Raw genomic sequence first — 23,389 nt, 5'->3', positions numbered from 1 at the left:
CCACATGGCTTGTGGCAAACTGCAAACGGGACTTCTTATGCTTTTCTGTTAACAATGGCTTTCTTCTTGTCACTCTTCCATAAGAGCCAACTTTGTGCAGTGCACGACTAATAGTTTCCTATGGACAGATTCCCCCACCTGAGCTGTAGATCTCTGCAGCTCGTCCAGAGTCACCATGGGCCTCTTGACTGCATTTCTGATCAGCGCTCTCCTTGTTCGGCCTGTGAGTTTAGGTGGACGGCCTTGTCTTGGTAGGTTTACAGTTGTGCCATACTCCTTCCATTTCTAAATGATCTCTTGAGCAGTGCTCCGTGGGATATTCAAGGCTTTGGAAATCTTTTTGTAGCCTAAGCCTGCTTCAAATTTCTCAATAACTTGATCCCTGACTTGTCTGGTGTGTTCTTTGGACTTCACGGTGTTGTTGCTCCCAATATTCTCTTAGACAACCTCTGAGGTCATCACAGAGCAGCTGTATTTTTACTGACATTAGATTACACACAGGTGCACTCTATTTAGTCATTAGCACTCATCAGGCAATGTCTATGGGCAACTGACTGCACTCAGACCAAAGGGGGCTGAATAATTACGCACACCCCACTTTGCAGTTATTTATTTGTAAAAAATGTTTGGAATCATGTATGATTTGTGTTCCACTTCTCACGTGTACACCACTTTGTATTGGTCTATCACGTGGAATTCCAATAAAATTGATTCATGTTTGTGGCAGTAATGTCACAAAATGTGGAATACTTCAAGGGGGCCGAATACTTTTGTAAGCCACTATATATATATATATATATATATATATATATATATATATATATATATATATATATATATACACACCTGTGTATATATAGATGATGTCAGCACCTGTGAGTTTACAATTCAAGAAGATGCAATTACCTTTGTAGTCAAAGATTTGTTGCAACAAACACAATCTTTAAAATGGTTATTGGGAGGGGGAAAACAAATCAGAAACACCAATTCATCTAGGAATTACAGAATAACTTCCTGGAGATGAAGAGATGGAGAATGTATGGTAATAATAATAATAATAATAATAATAGAACAAAGGGGTCATGTGTTACCTTCTGAAACATTGCTACATTCCTCTTACTTTTGCTCCAGTAACATCAAAAGAAATTCCTGCAGCACAGTGCTGCTCTTAGGCTCGTTACACACCAAAAGCGTGCAGGAGAACGGCTCCTGCACGCGTTGCGGCGTGTCGTCGGGAAACTCCGGTGCGATGCTGAGTAGCGGCAGTGGTAGTTAATTACCCCGAAGGGGAAACGGCGATTCCCGACGATAAAATGTGCCGGGACGCGTCGTACCGCAACGTATGGAAACGCAGCGTCGGGTGTGAAAGGTAAAAGGAAAGTCTATGGACTTTCCTTTTACCTTGGTTAACGCAAAGTATAGACTTTGCGTTAAAACGCCAGAAGTGGGCTCTGGTGTGAAAGAGCCCTGAGTCTTCCCCTCTTCATAGAGCACACCACATTGTCTAGGGGTCTAAGTTTTTGTCCCCACCTGCCATTCAGTGTGTTCCATACTTTACTAGATGTTGATACATTTATTTGTGATTTGCTCTTATGGAAGCATTTTTTTTCTGGGGGCTGTGAGGCGGAATCGACATAGAGACTGCAACCAAGCCTCTCTCTACCCTCCTCAAAATTCTGTCTTCTGGTGAATGCTGTGTTATTTCTTCTTTGAAATAATTGTCAGAAGAAACTATGGGCCAAGTAACATTAGAGGAGGTTCTACCTATCATGTTATCTAATTCGGATTTTTATTCAGTTCATGTTATGTATAATAATCCTGTAGATGCTTTTCAGGACTTAGGCTACGTTTCCACTGTAGCGTGACATTTTCGCATGCAAAAAATCGTATAAGATTTTTCTGATTGGGGAAAATTTGCATGTAAATTTGTACGTTTTTATTTCGTACGTGAAAATTCGCATTAGTTAAATATGCATAATCTGCCTAGTAACAGCTTAGTCATGACTGCTGACAACTTCCTGTAACCATGGATCTAATGCGAATTTTCGGGCAAGTAACGTGAAAATTCGCATTGCCTATACAAAGCATTGTACGCGAATTGTAGCCCCATTCACCACCATTAGTTGCAAAATCAATGCAAATTTTCTGAGAGAAAAATCTGACACAACACGCACAAGTGGAAACCTAGCCTTAGTGGAAAAACATCTAATCTCTCTGGCTAGCTCTCGAAGCAGAGTAGATAATTTAACAGCAGCTGAGTGAGGAGCCCCCCACCGAAGGTATCCTTACTTTGTCGCATTGGTGGGGCTTGTGTGAATAAGTGATCCTGAGAACTATGCTGGAGGTTGCTTAGCTACCAGTAGGTCCTCTCTAGCCGGAGAGGTCAAAGGTGATATTTCAGACTAAATAGGATACACTGGTTCTTCAAGTCTGGGGGTTGGGCAATGGGCTAACAACCTGTTCCAGTAAAAACCTAATCGTTAAACCTTCGGAGAAGCCTCGGAAATTGGTACGGATTAACGGCAGTCGACTTGTAATATGGAATTTGCTATCAGATCATGGAATGCAAGAACTTTATTCGCCCCTGAAGCAGAGATAAATTTACTGAAAGAACTTAAAAAAATACAATATACAGATCGCCACCATATAAGAAACTTAGTGGATCGGAAAGGGCATCAGAGATACAAAAACACACAATATTATATACTGGAAATGAAAGTGGAAGTAAAGAGTTTGGAGTAGCCTTTGTAGTGGATAATGAATTAAAATCAAATATAATTTACTTTCAAACTGTAAACTCAAAAATATGTAAGATCAGAATAACGTCCACATTTTGCAACATAACTATCATAAATATACACTGCCATACAGAAGATAAGGACCAAGACCTATAAGAAAAATTTTATGAAAAACTTGAACAGGTCTATGATAGTAGTGCTAAAAATGACTTAAAAATGTTAGTCGGAGATATGAATGCTAGGATCAGAATAGAAAAAGAATACGGAGAAACAATAGGTAACCACAATCTCCACGATGAAACAAATAAAAATGGAGAAAGGGTGATAGACTTTGCAATAAACACCCAGTCAGAGCAATATCCTGCCTCTGTCTGGCCAGCAGACGCTAGTCAGCCAATCAGGTGCACTGTCATACACCCTTTGCCTGCTGTACCATACCTAGCAGGAATTACATAGATTAGCATTCAGGTGGGAGGCTTCGGTTGGACGCAATCGTGAATTGCGTCGTTTACAGGGACGCCCCGTGTAGGCACATCTCCCACACAGTCCCCTCCCTAACCACTCACCTGTCAACCGCATCCTAGAAGCTGCAAAAAATAAATTTAAAATCACAAACACTGGTCCACATGACAGCCCAGGGGCCCCAGGTCTCTCTCACTCACTGGGGCCCCCAAACCACCATGCAACACCTAGAGGGAAGTGCGGGCAAGCCCTGGACCTCTCACCTCCAGGGAACTCACCCCACCACCTTTAAACTGAGTGCCTGGCAGGGGCGTCCCTGTAAACGACGCAATTCACGATTGCGTCCAACCGAAACCTCCCACCTGAATGCTAATCTATGTAATTCCTGCTAGGTATGGTACAGCAGGCAAAGGGTGTATGACAGTGCACCTGATTGGCTGACTAGCGTCTGCTGGCCAGATAGAGGTAGGATATTGCTCTGACTGGAAGTTAGCAATTGTGTTTGTTGCAGTTGGCATTCAGTTTAGAGATGGTGGGGTGAGTTCCCTGGAGGTGAGAGGTCCAGGGCTTGCCCGCACTTCCCTCTAGGTGTTGCATGGTGGTTTGGGGGCCCCAGTGAGTGAGAGAGACCTGGGGCCCCTGTGCTGTCATGTGGACCAGTGTTTGTGATTTTAAATTTATTGTTTTGCAGCTTCTAGGATGCGGTTGAGCAGTCCCAGAAGTGGCTGAGGCAATTGAACTCCCTTTCCTCTCACCCCGCGAAACCCTGCCAGACATGTTGCTAGTAATGAATCACTGGATGCAGTGGGCACAGTACAAGGTCACTGAAGGATGCAGTGGGCACAGCACAAGGTCACTGAAGGATGCAGTGGCCACAGTACAAGGTCACTGAAGGATGCAGTGGGCACAGCAGTGGGCACTGGATATACAACTAGGTCACTGAAGGATGCAGTGGCCACAGTACAAGGTCACTGAAGGATGCAGTGGGCACAGCAGTGGGCACTGGATATACAACTAGGTCACTGAAGGATGCAGTGGCCACAGTACAAGGTCACTGAAGGATGCAGTGGGCACAGTACAAGGTCACTGAAGGATGCAGTGGCCACAGTACAAGGTCACTGAAGGATGCAGTGGGCACAGCAGTGGGCACTAGATATACAACTAGGTCACTGAAGGATGCAGTGGCCACAGTACAAGGTCACTGAAGGATGCAGTGGGCACAGCAGTGGGCACTGGATATACAACTAGGTCACTGAAGGATGCAGTGGCCACAGTACAAGGTCACTGAAGGATGCAGTGGGCACAGTACAAGGTCACTGAAGGATGCAGTGGCCACAGTACAAGGTCACTGAAGGATGCAGTGGGCACAGCAGTGGGCACTGGATATACAACTAGGTCACTGAAGGATGCAGTGGCCACAGTACAAGGTCACTGAAGGATGCAGTGGGCACAGCAGTGGGCACTGGATATACAACTAGGTCACTGAAGGATGCAGTGGCCACAGTACAAGGTCACTGAAGGATGCAGTGGGCACAGTACAAGGTCACTGAAGGATGCAGTGGCCACAGTACAAGGTCACTGAAGGATGCAGTGGGCACAGCAGTGGGCACTGGATATACAACTAGGTCACTGAAGGATGCAGTGGCCACAGTACAAGGTCACTGAAGGATGCAGTGGGCACAGCAGTGGGCACTGGATATACAACTAGGTCACTGAAGGATGCAGTGGCCACAGTACAAGGTCACTGAAGGATGCAGTGGGCACAGCAGTGGGCACTGGATATACAACTAGGTCACTGAAGGATGCAGTGGGCACACAAGGATGTCACACTGTGTAATGAGATGCTCATATGCCAGCGAGCGAGCGAGCAGTGGGCACTGGGCACGGCACAAGGTCACTGACAGAATGAATGAACAGCGCTGGCAGAGAGTGGCGGCGCCGGCGGTGTGACTGGCTGCCTGCAAATAGTACAAGTGTATAACTGTCACTGGAATATACAAGTGAACACTGCAGCTGCACTAACCTGCCTGCCTGCACTCTACACACAGATAATCCCCACTCCCACTACACTGCAGCACTGAACCTGCCTGCACAGCACTACACACAGTTAAATAATCACTAGACTCCCACACTCCCACTACACTACACTGACTACAACTAACTACAGCAATCACTCACTGACTAGCTAACTGTGTCAGGGGCGTCTCTAGCCATTTTGTCACTCCAGGCGAGAAATCCTGTGGCACCCCCCCCCCCCCCCCGTGATTGCCCCCAGTCCCATACCCCGCACCCCTCATGGTGAACACCACTCCTGTGGTGAACCCCACCCCCAAGACCCCCGAAAATCATAATGCAGCAGCGTTTCACCAGAAAATGTACTTATTGCGGCATGGGTTCACCAGAAAATAGTTGTTATGCAGCAGAGCGTTTCACCATAAAATATACTTATTGCGGCATGCACTCACACACACCACACACAGTACACACACACACACTATACACACACACACACAGTGTACACACACACACACACAGTACACACACTGCACACAACATACACACTATACACAGTACACACACACACACACACACACTAGACATGCACAGCACAGTACACACACTATACACACACACACACACTATACACACACACACACACACACAGTACACACACTGCACACAACATACACACACACACACACACACACACACACACACAGTACACACACTGCACACAACATACACACTATACACAGTACACACACACACACACACTTTAGACACGCACAGCACAGTACACACACACACACACACACACAGTACACACACTGTACACACACTGCACACAACATACACACACACACACACAGTACGCACACTGCACACAACACACACACACACACACACACACACACACAGAGAGAGCACACTATACACAGCACACAGTAGACATACACTATACACATACAGAGATAGGAGGAGTGGAGTGAGACTGAGAATAGCCTGAGATGGAGCAGTTTATCTGTATTGCAGTCCCACATTACACAGAGACTAGTTGCTGGTAATAGGACTGCTGTCCCTGCCAATCTCTTACACAAGTCAGCAAGCAGCCCTCCTGGAGTCTAGGGACTGTCAAAACTTTTCAACCTGTTTAAGACCTTATCTGCACATGCAGTCATTATAACAATGGAGAGAGACCAGACAGATTTTTTCCCACTGACCCTCCAGACGAGTTCTACATCATGCTGTGTATATTTACCAGCTAGCCTGCCCTCTAATTGCACTTTTATCAGCTAGCCTAGTATTTTACATTGCCTTACATCAACAAACCTGAATACAGCAGACACAGGACCAACCCTAAATCATTGAATGAAAGGCGGCCTGGGGGGAAGTCAATGCCTGGCTGCTACACAGTCTCTACATCCAGTGGCGGACATACGGCCGTGCAGGCCGTGCCGCTGCACGAGGGCCCCTGAAGTTCCGCTGCTTCAGGGGCCCATTAAGTATTGCAGGTTTTTTTTTTATTTTATTTTATTTTTTTAACCTGGGGGGCCCCGACTCCTGTCCTCCCCCCTCACCTCGGGCCCCCCATCCCCCCTCACCTCGGCCCCCCCCCCCCCCTCATGCGGCGGGAGAGCGGAAAATACAGGAAGTCTCCGGCCGGGGCTGCAGCAGACGCTAGAGGGCGGCAGCTGCCGCTTGGTCTCCAACTTGGAGACATATCGGAAACTAAGCAGCAGCTGCCTCTAGCGTCTGCTGCAGCCCTGGCCGGAGACTTCCTGTATTTTCTGCTCTCCCGCCGGCCGCCGCGCATACCGGGAGGGGGGCCCCGAGGTGAGTGAGTGAGGATAGGAGTCGGGCCCCCCACCCGGATAGCTACCCACCCGGCTACCTACCCCGCTACCTAACCACCCACCCGGCTACCTAGCTACCCACCCGGCTACCTAACCACCCTGCCGGCTACCTACCTACCCAGCTACCTACCCGGCTACCTACCCACCCACCCGGCTACCTACCCACCCACCCGGCTACCTACCCACCCTGCCGGCTACCTACCCACCCACCCGGCTACCTACCCACCCGGCTACCTAGCTACCCACCCGGCTACCTAACCACCCTGCCGGCTACCTACCCGGCTACCTACCTACCCACCCGGCTACCTACCCACCCGGCTACCTACCCACCCGGCTACCTAGCAACCCACCCGGCTACCTAGCTACCCACCCGGCTACCTAACCACCCTGCCGGTTACCTACCTACCCGGCTACCTACCCACCCGGATACCTACACACCCACCCGGCTACCTACCCGGCTACCTACCCACCCACCCGGCTACCTACCCACCCGGATACCTAACCACCCACCCGGCTACCTACCCGGCTACCTAACCACCCACCCGGCTACCTACCCGGCTACCTACACACCCACCCGGCTACCTACCCACCAGGCTACCTACCTACCTACTCACCCGGCTACCTACCAACCCACCAGGCTACCTACCTAAAGACCCACCAGGCTACCTACCCACCCAGCTACCTAACCACCCACCTACCCACCCACCAGGCTACCTACCCACCCGCCTACCCAGCCACCCACCAGGCTACCCACCCGGCTTTTTTTTTATTATTTATTTTAGCAGGTGTATGTTCTGGGCAGGTCTGCCACATGATTGCGTGTATGTTCTGGGCAGGTCTGCCACATGATTGCATGTATGTTCTGGGCAAATTTGCTACATGATTGCAGGTATTTTCTGGGCATATCTGCCGACATCATTGCACGTATTTTCTGGGCATATCTGCCGACATGATTGCACGTATTTTCTGGGCATATCTGCCGACATGATTGCAGGTATTTTCTGGGCATATCTGCCGACATGATTGCAGGTATTTTCTGGGCATATCTGCCGACATCATTGCACGTATTTTCTGGGCATATCTGCCGACATCATTGCACGTATTTTCTGGGCATATCTGCCGACATCATTGCACGTATTTTCTGGGCATATCTGCCGACATCATTGCACGTATTTTCTGGGCATATCTGCCGACATCATTGCACGTATTTTCTGGGCATATCTGCCGACATCATTGCACGTATTTTCTGGGCATATCTGCCGACATCATTGCACGTATTTTCTGGGCATATCTGCCGACATCATTGCACGTATTTTCTGGGCATATCTGCCGACATCATTGCACGTATTTTCTGGGCATATCTGACGACATCATTGCACGTATTTTCTGGGCATATCTGCCGACATGATTGCACGTATTTTCTGGGCAAATCTGCCGACATGATTGAATGTATTTTCTGGGCAAATCTGCTCACATTATGTGTATTTTCTTGAGAAAACCTGCACAATTATGTGAATTTTCTGGGGAAAGGGTCACCAAAACTTGGGCCCACTGTCTTTGCGTTGCACTTTTCAAGGGAACCTGAGGTGAGAATAATATTGAGGCTGCCATATTTCTCTCCTTTTAAGCAATACCAGTTGCCTGGTTGCCGTTCTGGTCCTCTGCCTCTTATTCTTTCAACCATAGACCCTGAACAAGCATGCAGCAGGTCAGGGGTTTCTGACAATATTGTCAGAACTGAGAAGATTAAGCTGCATGCTTGTTGCTGGTGTAATTCAGTTTATTACTGCAGCCAAATAGATCAGCAGGGCTGCCAGGCAACTAGTATTGTTTAAAAGGAAATAAATATGGCAGCCTCCATATCACTCTCACCCCGGGATCACTTTAAATTACAGTTAGCTCCGCCCTTATCCGGTCATTGCCACGCCCATTTTTTGCTGCGGCGCTACGCGCCGCAGGTTATAGCCGCACCCATTTTTTGCCGCGGCGCGCGAAGCGCCGCAGGTTATAGCCGCAGGGGGCCCACAATTGATATTTTGCACAGGGGCCCACTGCTGCCTGTGTCCGCCACTGTCTACATCCACGCAGTTAGCAGTAGCAGACAGAGAGGGACTGAATTCTCAGGAGTCATCCCCGCCTGATGCGTAAGATTTCTTTCTTTCTTCTTCTTGCTTCAAGGTTAAAGCATGTAATGTATTATATATATAGATAAGTGGCTGAATTAAATATTAGCTAGCACTAGGCTAGCTAGTATAGGTGCCTTCCACCCCCCAATCGCCCCTGATTCCCCCCCAACCGCAATCCAGCCGCTGTGTACATTCCAGCGATTGCCGCAGCCTCCCGCACAGCTCTAGTCTTCTCTATGGGCGATCAGGACTGCGCATGATGTCATGATATCGGTGACGTCATGTACGATACTCCTCATAGAGAAGACCGGAGCTGTGCAGGAGGCTGTGGCGATCACTTGATAGTGGCTGGGTAATGTGTATAGCGGCTGGATCGGGGGGGGGGATCAGGGGTGATTTGGGGGGGGGGGGGGGTTGTCACCTATACTAGCTAGCCTAGTGCTAGCTAACATTTAATTCAGCCACTAAATAGATTTATCCTGAGGGACTCCTGAAGCTAGTAAAACCTCTTGAGCGGCATACCGCTCAGGAAGTTACAAAACATAAGGTTAGAGAAGCATATACATTTTTGAAAGGACTAGGGGAGGGATATAAACCCTGCACAAACGTTTGCAGAGGAATAGACAGCCAAATCATCAGTGAAGTAGAAAATATAAAACATATGGAAGAACTATTTCCAAGAACTTTTAGGAACATCGGAAATCACTGATTTTAATCCCTTTAATCATCAATCACTACAAGAGGAGAACCAAAAAGATCTACATTATAATACCACAATAGAACCACTATTGTTGGAAGAAATTCACCAAGCTATTAAGACATATAGAACCGAAAAGAAAAGATCATCTGTATGGGCCATAATATAAACTCCATAAAATGCAAAAGCTTCACAAGCATGATCTTTATTGAAAACACTACAACACAAGGAATAAAAACATTTAAAAATTGGGTAACAGACACTGGGGGACTCTGATACAATAGTCAAATGATTTGGTACATGACACAAAAGATATCTAGGAAACACCGGACAGGAATAACCAATGCATAATCAATACTGACACTAGTGTTCCTAAATAGAAATGGCGATTGGAACAACACAATAAAAATAACAATGAACTATACAGCAATAATCATTAAAGAATACATAGACCTCTCGCAGGATAAACCAAAAATAAGTCAATCAGTCACAGATAAATACTGCCACCGAGAAGCTGTAAGTCAAATACGTGCGCAGATAGAATAATATGAAGAATAACCTACCAGTGCTAGTATCAGATAAGTGTCCCCAAGTGCACCCCTCCACGCGTATCGCGGCAACGCCGCTTTATCAAGAGGTACCGATGCCGTCTGTAGTGCGCATTGATATAGTGTGCACATATTTAGTCTCCGGGGTAAAGGTCACTTCCGAGTTACGCATGCGTGGCCACGCATGTACGCAATGACGCCGCTCGTCTCAATACAGAGCGGGCGGCGCGCTTGCGCATAATAAAGAATAGTCGGAGACTGTTAGTTATATCATGTAGAAGCGCTAATACGCCAATAGAATACAAAAATATCAAAATACAAGTATAATAATACGTTAGTAACTTCAGAGCAAGCCTGACAATATCCACAAGAGCAAATATACATATGAATATAGAAAAAATAATGATAATAAATACATCAATATACAAAAGTGCTCCATCTAGTGGTCATGATTTATAGTGTTAATTAGACATGTGAAAAAATATATATCCAAGGATAAAAAGCACAAATATACAATTTGGTGACAGGTGAAAGACATTATAAAGTGCAAGTATGCATAATAAAGTGCTGTTGAAGGATCTTCCCATGTGTTCCAAATCCATCCATATCGCAGATTCCTTCATGTGTTAGTGTAGCAATGCTGATGCTTAATAAAGAAACTACGAGTAAATATAAAATAAATATATTAGTGTACAAATTTTTTTTATATTATTTGTATACGACCTACTAGTGAAAAAGGGAAAGGAACACCATAAAACAGTGAATCCCATCATACGTGAAGATATCACATTAAACATATCCTGAAGAAGAACTGTACCTACTCAGTCCCCCTCTGGAGAAGTGCTAGAAAGACAATACTGGTCCACTCACCAAAGACCAGACATATGTCACACCAATAGTGAAGTAAAGTGCAATGGTGCAAACAATGCATAACAGTCAATTATGAAACTGGTGCTACTTACCATATGCTAGGGACCATCAGATAGTGTGTAGGGGTATTACAGGTGGAGTACAGATAATTATTTTTTCTCTCAAAAATCTAAATAAAAAATATATATAATAAACATACAACAGTACATAAACAAAACCTCCCAGGATCTTAGACACGTACTATAGTGTCATGAACCACATAAATTGAATAACAAGAGAGGGAAAAGGCCAGTGCAGGGAACGCACCCACACCATATCATATAATCACAACAAACCATCAACTTGGAATCAAATCACAATAAGGAGAAACTCTTCTCCAAATAAGTGAAACATCATCTCATTGTGGTAAAAAACAGCCAAAAGAGAACTCTTCGTTAAGTCCATGAGGACTAAGGGTGCCCATATCGTGAATCCATCTCAATTCACATCTAAGTAGTCTGGTGACAGAATCACCACCCCTTATTCCCTGTTTAACATGCTGTAGGCCTGAAAATTTCCAACCTTTAAGGGAAGAGTTGTGGCTAAGAAGGGCATGTAGAGCAACCGGCGTAAGACGTTTTCCATCGTCAAAATCTCTTTTAGCAAGTTTTATTGTTGATATATGTTTTTGTAGCCGCAGTTTTAATGGATTTTTCGTCTGACCAATGTACTGCTTAGAACAAGGACACTGTAGCATATAGATGACCGATGCGGTTTTGCAATTAATAAAGTCATAAATTGTATATCTTCTCTGATTGACAGAACTTACCACTTCCTTTGTAGGAATCATAAAACTGCAAACTGAGCAGTCACCACACGGGTAACTTCCTTTGACGCTTAGTGTTCTCCCTGGTCTTTGGAAGTGGCTCTTCGAGAGCATCGTTCGTAATGTGGGTGCTCTTTTAGCGGTGATGCTGGCCCGATCTGTTAGAAAAGGACATAAATCATGGTCACTTTTGATGATCCCCAGTTTTTCTGTACAATATTGTACAGTTCACTCCAATTGTTATTATAAGGAGTAATCAGGCGAATAATGTCCTGTTTGAGCCTTTTCTTTGGGACCAATAACTGTGTTCTTGGAATAGCCCTTGCTCTCCTAATTGCTTTCTCAATAATTTTGCGTGGATAACCCCTCATCTGCAATCTCGTCTTTAATTGTGCTGCTTCTAGCTCGAATGCAGTGTCTGTTGAGCAATTACGCTTAAGTCTAATCAGCTGACCAAACGGTATGTTGTTCTTGGTCTTATTAGTGTGGTGTGAACCGTATTGTAAAATGCTGTTAACTGCTGTGGATTTCCTGTAGGTGGAGGTCACCAACCTGCCATCAACACCTCTAGAGATTCTTAAATCCAAAAAATCGACTGCTGAATCTGATATTTTATAGGTCAGAAAAATATTAGATTTATTCTGATTCAGTTTTTCCAAAAATTCAGTACACTGACTGCGCGACCCCTGCCAGATAATCAGAAGGTCGTCAATAAAACGGAACCAACCTATAATGTGTGAATGAAAAGATTCCATGTCTGGTGCCCAAACAAACTCACGCTCCCACCACCCCAGGAAGAGGTTGGCGACCGAGGGGGCACAACGAGCCCCCATCGCCACCCCCCTCACCTGTAGGTAGAAGCGCGAGTCGAAAGTGAAAAAATTATGTGTCAATACAAATCTCAAAAGTTGCAATAAGAACTCTCGTTTCTCAGGGTTGATGTTCCCCATCCCCAAGAAATAACCGACAGCATGGATACCCTCTTCATGATTGATGTTAGTATACAGGCTTTCCACATCACATGTGACACATGTGGCTCGTTGTGCCCCCTTTATTATGCGCAAGCGCGCCGCCCGCTCTGTATTGAGACGAGCGGCGTCATTGCGTACATGCGTGGCCATGCATGCGTAACTCGGAAGTGACCTTTACCCCGGAGACTAAATATGTGCACACTATATCAATGCGCACTACAGACGGCATCGGTACCTCTTGATAAAGCGGCGTTGCCGCGATACGCGTGGAGGGGTGCACTTGGGGACACTTATCTGATACTAGCACTGGTAGGTTATTCTTCATATTATTCTATCTGCGCACGTATTTGACTTACAGCTTCTCGGTGGCAGTATTTATCTGTGACTGATTGACTTATTTTTGGTTTATCCTGCGAGAGGTCTATGTATTCTTTAATGATTATTGCTGTATAGTTCATTGTTATTTTTATTGTGTTGTTCCAATCGCCATTTCTATTTAGGAACACTAGTGTCAGTATTGATTATGCATTGGTTATTCCTGTCCGGTGTTTCCTAGATATCTTTTGTGTCATGTACCAAATCATTTGACTATTGTATCAGAGTCCCCCAGTGTCTGTTACCCAATTTTTAAATGTTTTTATTCCTTGTGTTGTAGTGTTTTCAATAAAGATCATGCTTGTGAAGCTTTTGCATTTTATGGAGTTTATATTATGGCCCATACAGATGATCTTTTCTTTTCGGTTCTATACAGTTTATTTGTATCTGATGGGACACTTATTATGGTGTTGTACATTTAATTTAGACTCATTTTTTGTTGCTGCAAGCTATTAAGACACTGAATAATAACAAAGCACCTGGTTTTGATAATATTCCATCTGAACTTTATAAACAAGGAGGTGCTAGAATGAAAACATACAGTGGGTTGCAAAACTATTCGGCCCCCTTGAAGTTTTCCAAATTTTGTCACATTACTGCCACAAACATGCATCAATTTTATTGGAATTCCACGTGAAAGACCAATACAAAGTGGTGAACATGTGAGAAGTGGATCGAAAATCATACATCATTCCAAACATTTTTTACAAATAAATAACTGCAAAGTGGGGTGTGCGTAATTATTCGGCCCCCTGAGTCAATACTTTCTAGAACTACCTTTTGCTGCAATTACAGCTGCCAGTCTTTTAGGGTATGTCTCTACCAGCTTTACACATCTAGAGACTGAAATCCTTGCCCATTCTTCTTTGCAAAACAGCTCCAGCTCAGTCAGATTAGATGGACAACGTTCGTGAACAGCAGTTTTCAGATCTTGCCACAGATTCTCAATTGGATTTAGATCTGGACTTCGACTGGGCCATTCTAACACATAGATATGTTTTGTTTTAAACCATTCCATTGTTGCCCTGGCTTTATGTTTAGGGTCATTGTCCTGCTGGAAGGTGAACCTCCGCCCCAGTCTCAAGTCTTTTGCAGTATCCAAGAGGTTTTCTTCCAAGTTTGCCCTGTATTTGGCTCCATCCATCTTCCCATCAACTCTGACCAGCTTCCCTGTCCCTGCTGAAGAGATGCACCCCCCGAGCATGATGCTGCCACCACCATATTTGACAGTGGGGATGGTGTGTTCAGAGTGATGTGCAGTGTTAGTTTTCCGCCACACATAGCGTTTTGCATTTTGGCCAAAAAGTTCCATTTTGGTCTCATCTGACCAGAGCACCTTCTTCCACATGGTTGCTGTGTCCCCCACATGGCTTGTGGCAAACTGCAAACGGGACTTCTTATGCTTTCTGTTAACAATGCCTTTCTTCTTGCCACTCTTCCATAAAGGCCAACTTTGTACAGTGCATGACTAATAGTTGTCCTATGGACAGAGTCTCCCACCTGAGCTGTAGATCTCGGCAGCTCGTCCAGAGTCACCATGGGCCTCTTGACTGCATTTCTGATCAGCGCTCTCCTTGTTCGGCCTGTGAGTTTAGGTGGATGGCCTTTCTTGGTAGGTTTACAGTTGTGCCATACTCCTTCCATTTCTGAATGATCGCTTGAACAGTGCTCCGTGGGATGTTCAAGGCTTTGGAAATCTTTTTGTAGCCTAAGCCTGCTTTAAATTTCTCAATAACTTGATCCCTGGCCTGTCTTGAGTGTTCTTTGGACTTCACGGTGTTGTTGCTCCCAATATTCTCTTAGACAACCTCTGAGGCCGTCACAGAGCAGCTGTATTTGTACATTGGTGAGCGCTTGCTTTGTTTCCTGCTGTCTGTATTTGTACTGACATTAGATTACACACAGGTGCACTCTAGTCATTAGCACTCATTAGGCAATGTCTATAGGCAACTGACTGCACTCAGATCAAAGGGGGCCGAATAATTATGCACACACCACTTTGCAGTTATTTATTTGTAAAAAATGTTTGGAATCATGTATGATTTTCGTTCCACTTCTCATGTGTACACCACTTTGTGTTGGTCTTTCATGTGGAATTCCAATAAAATTGAATAAAATTGATTCATGTTTGTGGCAGTAATATGACAAAATGAGGAAAACTTCAAGGGGGCCGAATACTTTTGCAACCCACTGTATCTCTTTGAGTTAATAGTTAAAGAGAGCCTGAAGTGGGCTCATAAAATGAAAAAAAAAAAAGTAGGCTACCTAATCCGGGGGGCACTCCTCGCCACTCTTGTGGGCCGCACTGGCCCACTTTCACTTTCGTGACCCCTGGGTCACAACGCTGCAAGGAGAGACTATGTGTTTCTCACTGGGTGCAGGGAGGCGGGGGAGTGGCAGGGGGTGCGGCCAAGGAGAGCTGCCCAATGGCAGCTCTGGAAACCCTGTAGGAAGGCCCCTGGCGGCCGCTTTGAACAGGGAACCCCTCTCTACTATGTTTAACTTAGACATAGCGACAAATATTGTCGCCAATCTCAGGGGGCCATATCGCGGCGGTGGTGGTGCAGAGAGCGGCGGTGTGGGAACACAGAGGCATGTCATGAGACAGAGAACATGCCTCTGTGTTCCCTCTGCCCCCCCAAGAACCACCTCGGGTTCTTTTTGAAGGTGTGGACAGATGAGATTATGCCAGAAGACTGGAAGAGAGGTATCATATGTCCGGTTTACAAAAAGGGAGACAAACTACAGTGTAAAAACTATCGGGGGATATCTCTCTTATGTACAGCTTATAAAGTATTTACATATATCTTAAACCAAAGACTACTGGAGAAAACAGAAAGCATTATCAGAGAATACTAGGCAAGATTTAGACCAAGCAGGTTTACAATAGACCAACTTTTTAGTGTCAAAGAGCTTCTTAGGAAAGCATAGGAATATGATATTGATATTTATAAAATTTTTGTAGATTTTTAGCAGGCATATGACTATTAAAAGACAAGAATTATATGAATGAGAAAATTACAAAACGGTAATCGGAATACGCGGAATACCATCAATATACAGCTTGAAAATGATCCAATCAATTTAAACCTGTGTTAAAATTATTTGTTCCGTGTTCAAAATCCATACATTTGCATAAAGATTTGCATAATTTCAGAAAAATTTGCATCTCATTGATCATCCCTAGTAAATAATCATCACGCCACCGACACACATTATAAAATAAGAAATATATCAGTATACAAGATAGGGAAAAAAATTATTAACAACATAACACAGTTATCTGTAGAAAAATAACGTGTTAAGGGACACTTTTCATCAATGAAACACAATTACAATTACATATCAATTTCAATGATGTTATTAGAATTTATACTGAGCTACTTCACTCAATATAGTAGAGAATAGAGATCAATCACATCATAAACATAGCAGGACAACGATTGCTCTTGTACCAAAATTACAACGCAATCAAATCACACTAGTAGAAACGGCTGCTACTGCTTCCATTCCGGACCCAGTAATCACAAGGTACATTATACCAATGGAAACAGATGCAGGAATTTGTCTTAGTGTGATCCGATTCCGTCACGCTTTGGGTCCAATCACAATTGCTATCCTGCCGCGTTTTGGACGTGATTTTGCTCTACTATACTGAGTAAAGTAGCTCAATCACAATCTCAATAGCATAGTGGAAATTGAAACGCATTAGTGATCAAGATTGCAAACAAAAGTGTGATTGCGTTTCATTATGGAAAAGACCATTACAGTTTACGAAAAGGAATCTAAACACAAATCACATGGTAATTGAAAAGGCAACTTACATACAGATAATACGTACAACAGTGAAAAAGTGACAATGATTAAAAAGAAACCGAGGTGGGTTCAAAGAACGCTATCAGCAGCACACAGAGGCTGGGTCTGCATATACTGCCCAGCCTCTATTGCTATACCGCTGCCCCCCCCCCCCCCCTGCACTCTGCTAGCCCACCATAGATCACACAGCCAGCTACGGCTAGCGACACTCAGCGTGTCACAGCCGGCTGTTTACCTTTAGAAATGTCATTCTCGCCGCTCCCCCGCCTCAATCATAACACCAGTCCCGGGCCGCGTCCCTTCCCTCCCTGCTGATAGAAGGGAAAGGACGCGGGCGTGGACCGGCACTATGGAGGAGGCGGGGGAGCGGCAAGAATGACATTGCCAAAGATAAACAGCCAGCTGCGACACGCTTTCTGTCGCTAGCACAACAATTTAGTTTGGGGGACAAGCAGAGCGCAGGGAGGGCCTGGGGAGGCAAAATATAGTAATAGAGGCTGGACATTATATGCAGTTTAGCAATGAAAGGGAAGCAAACTACATTTTTATTCTGGCAGTTGTCATCGATGGTAGGAGCAGGACAGAAAATGAGTGAGGAAAGAGTTAACTGAAGCAGGAAAGAGATCACTGCTAGCTAAGGAAAAAAAAAAAGAGAAACAGTCATAAATTAGGGTTAGAAAGTAATTAACAACTGCTGGGGTCAGTGTCACAGCTGTAAAAGAGGTGAAGAAACTAGCAGAACTCACTGATTTTGTGAATGCCTGCATTAAAACGGAACTTAATTCTATCTGCTTTGTAATGTAAATCCCTGGTATTTCTCACATCCACTTGTACTGTATGTCCATCATACAGAGGAATAGGTGACAGCAGATGAGATGCTGATTGTCGTAACACATCAGGAAATGAGAGACAGAGAGAAGAAGGGATTGGGGAACTGTGGAATTCAGCTATTAGTGCAGAGCAGGGCGCTGGATGGCTGCGCTGCGGGACCAGAAGAGATGATTTACTTTTGACATATGACCTCTTCTCTTTCCAAGTCCTGCCACCCTTCTTATCTTATTTTATCTGATTTTATCGCCCTAGGCCATCGCCTTTCTGGCCTTACCAGAACTCTGGCCCCGAGTGGGCCCCCTCCTATTGTGTCACCACCCCCTCCCTTTAGATTGTAAGCCTTTGGCAGGGAGTGCGAGAGGATTCGCCGCTGGGAGACTTGGGCGCAGGATACAGCCGGTATGGCTTATCCTGCTGCTGCACAAGTTTCCAGCGACGTTAATTACTATTTCCCCTCTAGGTCGACGTGGATTGTGGGGAATGATGTAATTCGGCTTCCAGCTATTGCTGGAGACCGAATTACAGTGTTTTAAAAGTAACTTCAGCTCCGTCTTCTCCCAGCGCTGAAGTTACTCACTGTGCGCTGCTATAGCCGTAATTCCTATTACGGTTTATGGTTGCGCCGGCTGCGCCCAAGTCTCCTGCGCTGGATTGCGAGTGTTCGTTTGGCAGGGCCCTCCCTCCTTGTGCATTCTACCTGGTCATGCATCCTGCTCACAGAGGAACATGAACTTTTATTACTTGGACTACTACTCCAGTATATGACTAGGATTGTGTGTCTTACTGCTTATTACCTACTGTATATTGTGTTGTCTGTCACCCCTATTATCATTGTCTGTAACCTTATTTATTGTAAAGCCCCACATATGTTGGGGCTATATAAATCCAATAAATAATAATACCGTATAAGCCGACCACCCAACTTTTACCTTAGTAACCAAGAAAAAAAATTATTGACCCGAGTATAAGCCGAAGGTAAGAAATGTAGTTCCTACTAAGGACCTCCTGATCACTACATGTCATTGCACTCTCCACTTAGGCCTATTCAGACTGAATTTTCTCTATGCTTCCATGCCACCCTCCCATCCCCCTTAGACATTTGTCCCACTGGTGAATGCACTTGGAGTTCAACACTGCCCACTTCTTTTGGATACGTCTCAATGGCCTCAATTCACTAAGATCATGCTGGAGATAATAAGGCAAGAGAAAACTTAACTCCACACAGTAAGAGAGTTATCTTATCTCTTCATTCCTTATGTTACCTCTTCTGTAGTTAATTTACCTCCTCTGTAGTTAATTTACCTCTGTAGTTATTTTCACACGCAGTTAATGAACAGCCTGTCTTTAACTCTGGAGTTATTTTAAGGATTAAAGAGTTAACTTAAAGACAGACGAGTTAACTTTAGGTTTGCCTGAGGTAAAATGTTTCCTGAATACTACATGCCTTATCACCACGATAACAACTCTAGAAGAGTTATTAGAGACAGGAGATAAGCTTAGTGAATTGAGGCCAATATGTCCTGGCTCACTGACATCTGCAGAACAGTGGACAGTGAGAGCATTAACTCACTAGTTCCTGCTACAAGGATTCCCCTTAAATTGCCCTATTGCAGTCTCAACTCTATGATGCCTTGCAATGGTGCACGTATTGTAAGGCACCACTGTCACAGTCGTAGACTGCAATATGGAAGCTGAAGGGGAATCCTTGCAGCAAGAACCAGTGAGTGAATGCTCTAACTTTTGCAGATGTCGGGGGTCACAGGAAAGTCTAAAGACCAACACCCCTCATACAGCTCTGAGCCAGGAGACGCTCAGCAGCACTCACTGTTCTGCACATATCGCTCTGGTGGCAGGCAGGCGGGCGAGTCGGCGTGGGCCCGGGGGGGGGGGGGGGGGGGTATTTCGAACATGCCGGGGACATAACAGGTGCACACTGGTCTGCACATACCACTCCAGAAAACATTGCTCTGCACATATACATTGTTCTGCAGAGGGAAAGGAGTGGGGTGGCACATGCCAGGGGACCAGAGGTAGATGTATCTTTATAGTACTGTTCTTCTTACTGTTAGATATGGCACCCCACCTCCTGTCTTCCCGCCAATTTCAAAGTGTTTCTGAGCAGCAGCTAAATGTTCAGAGGTGAATAGAGACAGGACTGCTGTCAGGCTGGGAGCATCTCTGGGACACCTGGAAGGGAGAGCAGGCAGAACTGTACAGATGTAAACTCAGGACATCTGAGCTAGCTGGACTTTCTGATCTCCCTTATCTCTTGTTCTTCTTTCTGACTTCCCTTATCTCTTGTTCTTCCCAGGCCCCCTCCTCTCCTGTTATCTCCTCTCTCCCAAGTGCAATGGCTTCTTTTATCAGCATGTCCTTCCCAAATGGGACAGAGAAGGCTGCAGTCCTGGTGAGATTTCTGCTGTTTCTCCTCTCCCCCATGCACTACACCTCTCAATCTCCCTCACCATGCCCCCAATGTTTCCCACTTTCCTCTCCATCTTGTCTCATTTTCATGAATCTGTCCCTGTCTCTCTCACGAAGTTTTGTTCTCTCTCTCTCTCTCCCTCTCCCTCTCCAGGGCCAATTCTAGATTTTTTGCCGCCTGAGGCAAACTTGTGAGAAACCAAACAGGCCGATTCACAATCAATTTCACGCTGAAATCGACCCGGAATGGGCCTTGTGATGCTGCATCTGTCCGCCCCAACGATGTCCCCGATGTAAAATGTCCCCTCGTGCCTCATGTAAAGTATACATTACCGGTCTGCGGCCTGCGCTTGTCCCCCCGCTGGCTTCTAGGATTCCTCCTGCATACACACGTGCCCTCCTAGTAAGGGCGCTTGTGACTTCAGATGCATGCCCTTACTAGGAAACCACATGGGTTGTGCGGGTATGGAGAGGGGACTGCACTCGGAAGCCAGCGGGGGGGACAAGAGCAGGCCGCAGACAAGTAGTGTATACTTTACACAGGGTGTGAGGGAACATTTTACATTAGTGGGGACAGCGCCTGCGGTTTCATCGCGTTAGTCGGTAGTTGCAAAATTGCGCGCCGTTCCTGCTGCGCACAAGATCGAGCAAGTCGGCCCAACATCTTGCAGCATGTGCGATTGAGAATGCAACCAATTTTTGTCCCGAAAATGGTTGCATTGTTGGTCGTACGTGCACTTGGTGACACCAATTTTCATCTAGTTCGATTAGAATAGTCGAATCGGATGTCCGATTGGCCGCCAAGTCATTTTATGTACGGCCACCTATAGTTCAATGTCCTAGCATATTACTATTAGGTATTTACAGTATATAGCACTGGCATCTTCTGCAGCACTTTACATAGTACATAGTCATGTCACTGACTGTCTTCAGAGGAGCTCACAATCTAATTCTACCATAGTCATAGTCAGGGCCATGCAGAGGGTCCTTAAAGAGAACCCGAGGTGTGTTTAAAGAATGTTATCTGCATACAGAGGCTGGATCTGCCTATACAGCCCAGCCTCTGTTGCTATCCCAAACCCCACTAAGGCCCCCCTGCACTCTGCAATCCCTCATAAATCACAGCCATGCTGTGAGGCTGTGTTTACATCTGTAGTGTCAGTCTCAGCTCCTCCCCCGCCTCCTGCATAGCTCCGGTCCCTGCCCCCGTCCCTTCCCTCCAATCAGCAGGGAGGGAAGGGATGCAGGCTGGGACTGGAGTTCTGCAGGAGGCGGGGAGAGCAGCAGACTGACACTATAGAGATAAACACAGCCAGCTCTGACAAGCTGTTTGTCAGCAGCTTGGCTGTGATTTATGAGGGATTGCAGAGTGCAGGGGGACCATAGGGGGGTTTGGGATATCAACAGAGGCTGGGCTGTATAGGCAGATCCAGCCTCTGTATGCAGATATTCTTCAAACCCACCTCGGGTTCTCTTTAAATGGGGGGTGCTCACATTTTAAAAAGGCCCCCCCCCCTCGACCTCAAAAAAAAGGCACAGTACTAAGTGGTGGGGGACCTTCTCCCCAACCCCCTTGCCCTGCAGTGACATGTGATCTTCCCCCACCAAGCTCTCCCACTGTCCCAAACCATCCCTGAGCCCCTCTGCTTGACACACATTCAGTCGCACAGACGCTGGCTGCATTCAACAGTGTGGAGTCATTCGGATCAGTCACCGGTGGCCACACGTTATCGTCTTTTCTGTCTCCTAGGCAGCCGCGTCTTCACAGTCATGACGTCAGCATGGCAACAACTCTATGTGACACCTGTGGGCACTCTGATTCTCAGCTGAGGCGGCTGCCTCCTGCCTATTGAGTGAATGAGGCTTTAGCTTTACATGATATCACCTTAAAGGATACCCGAAGCAAACATTAAGGGAGAAAACTAGGTGTTCAGTACATTCACTTACTACTTCCTTACCAAAGAAAGTTGCCAGCAATAAGAATCTCAAAGCCAAATCCCTAAAACCCCAGCCAGGAGAGAGGGGTACCCTGCAAGAAGCATGCATTGCTTCAGCCTTCTCCTTTTATCTAGTCTAGAGATGGGCCGAACGGTTCGCCCGAGAACGGTTCCAGGCGAACTTTGGGTGGTTCGCGTTCGCCGGCGAAAGCGAACTTTTGCGGAAGTTCGATTCGCCCCATAATGCTCCATTACGGTCAACTTTCACCCTCTACATCACAGTCAGCAGACATATTCTCGCCAATCAGACTACACTCACTCCTGGAGCCGCACCTCCCTTTATAAAAGGAAAGGTTCTCTGGCCATTTTACTTACTCGTCTGCCTATAGTAATTACTGAAGGGATAGCTACTCACAGACACTGCTATGGAAAGCTTAGTTAGGCTCTTGTAGGCTTCCCTCCTCCGGAGGATCTTGTCTTCCAGGGATTTGTAGGATGTCAAAAGCACGCTATTTCAACTAATGTACCCTTCTTAAACTTGAAGATTGTATAAAAATGTAAGCAGACTGCAGAGTGGCGCAGTGGAAGTGTGCTGGGCCCATAACCCAAAGGTTGTTGGATCGAAACCAACCTCTGCTAGGCATGATTTCATTTTTGCACCTCGCTTTATCGCATGGGCAAAACGGTTTCCATAGCCCTGTAAGAGAAAGTGTAATAAGGGCCCTGCCGTAACAAAGATATTTCGGTAGCTAAGACTACTCCTGGGCCTTTCTTGTAATTGAAGAGATGAGTGAACCGTGACACCACACTTAAAAAACAAACAAAAAACAGCAAACAGAAGCTTCCCCATATTGGAGCATTGGTAAAGTCTTAAGCCAATGTGTTGTAAGACACAAGTAAGCTTTAGGTTAGCAGGAATGGTTGCATGGTCACCT

This window comes from Hyperolius riggenbachi, chromosome 1 (genome assembly GCF_040937935.1).
Source record: "Hyperolius riggenbachi isolate aHypRig1 chromosome 1, aHypRig1.pri, whole genome shotgun sequence".
In the NCBI taxonomy this organism is placed as follows: Eukaryota; Metazoa; Chordata; class Amphibia; order Anura; family Hyperoliidae; genus Hyperolius; species Hyperolius riggenbachi.
The sequence above is the reverse complement of the archived record's forward strand: the minus strand, read 5'-3'. Positions refer to the sequence as shown.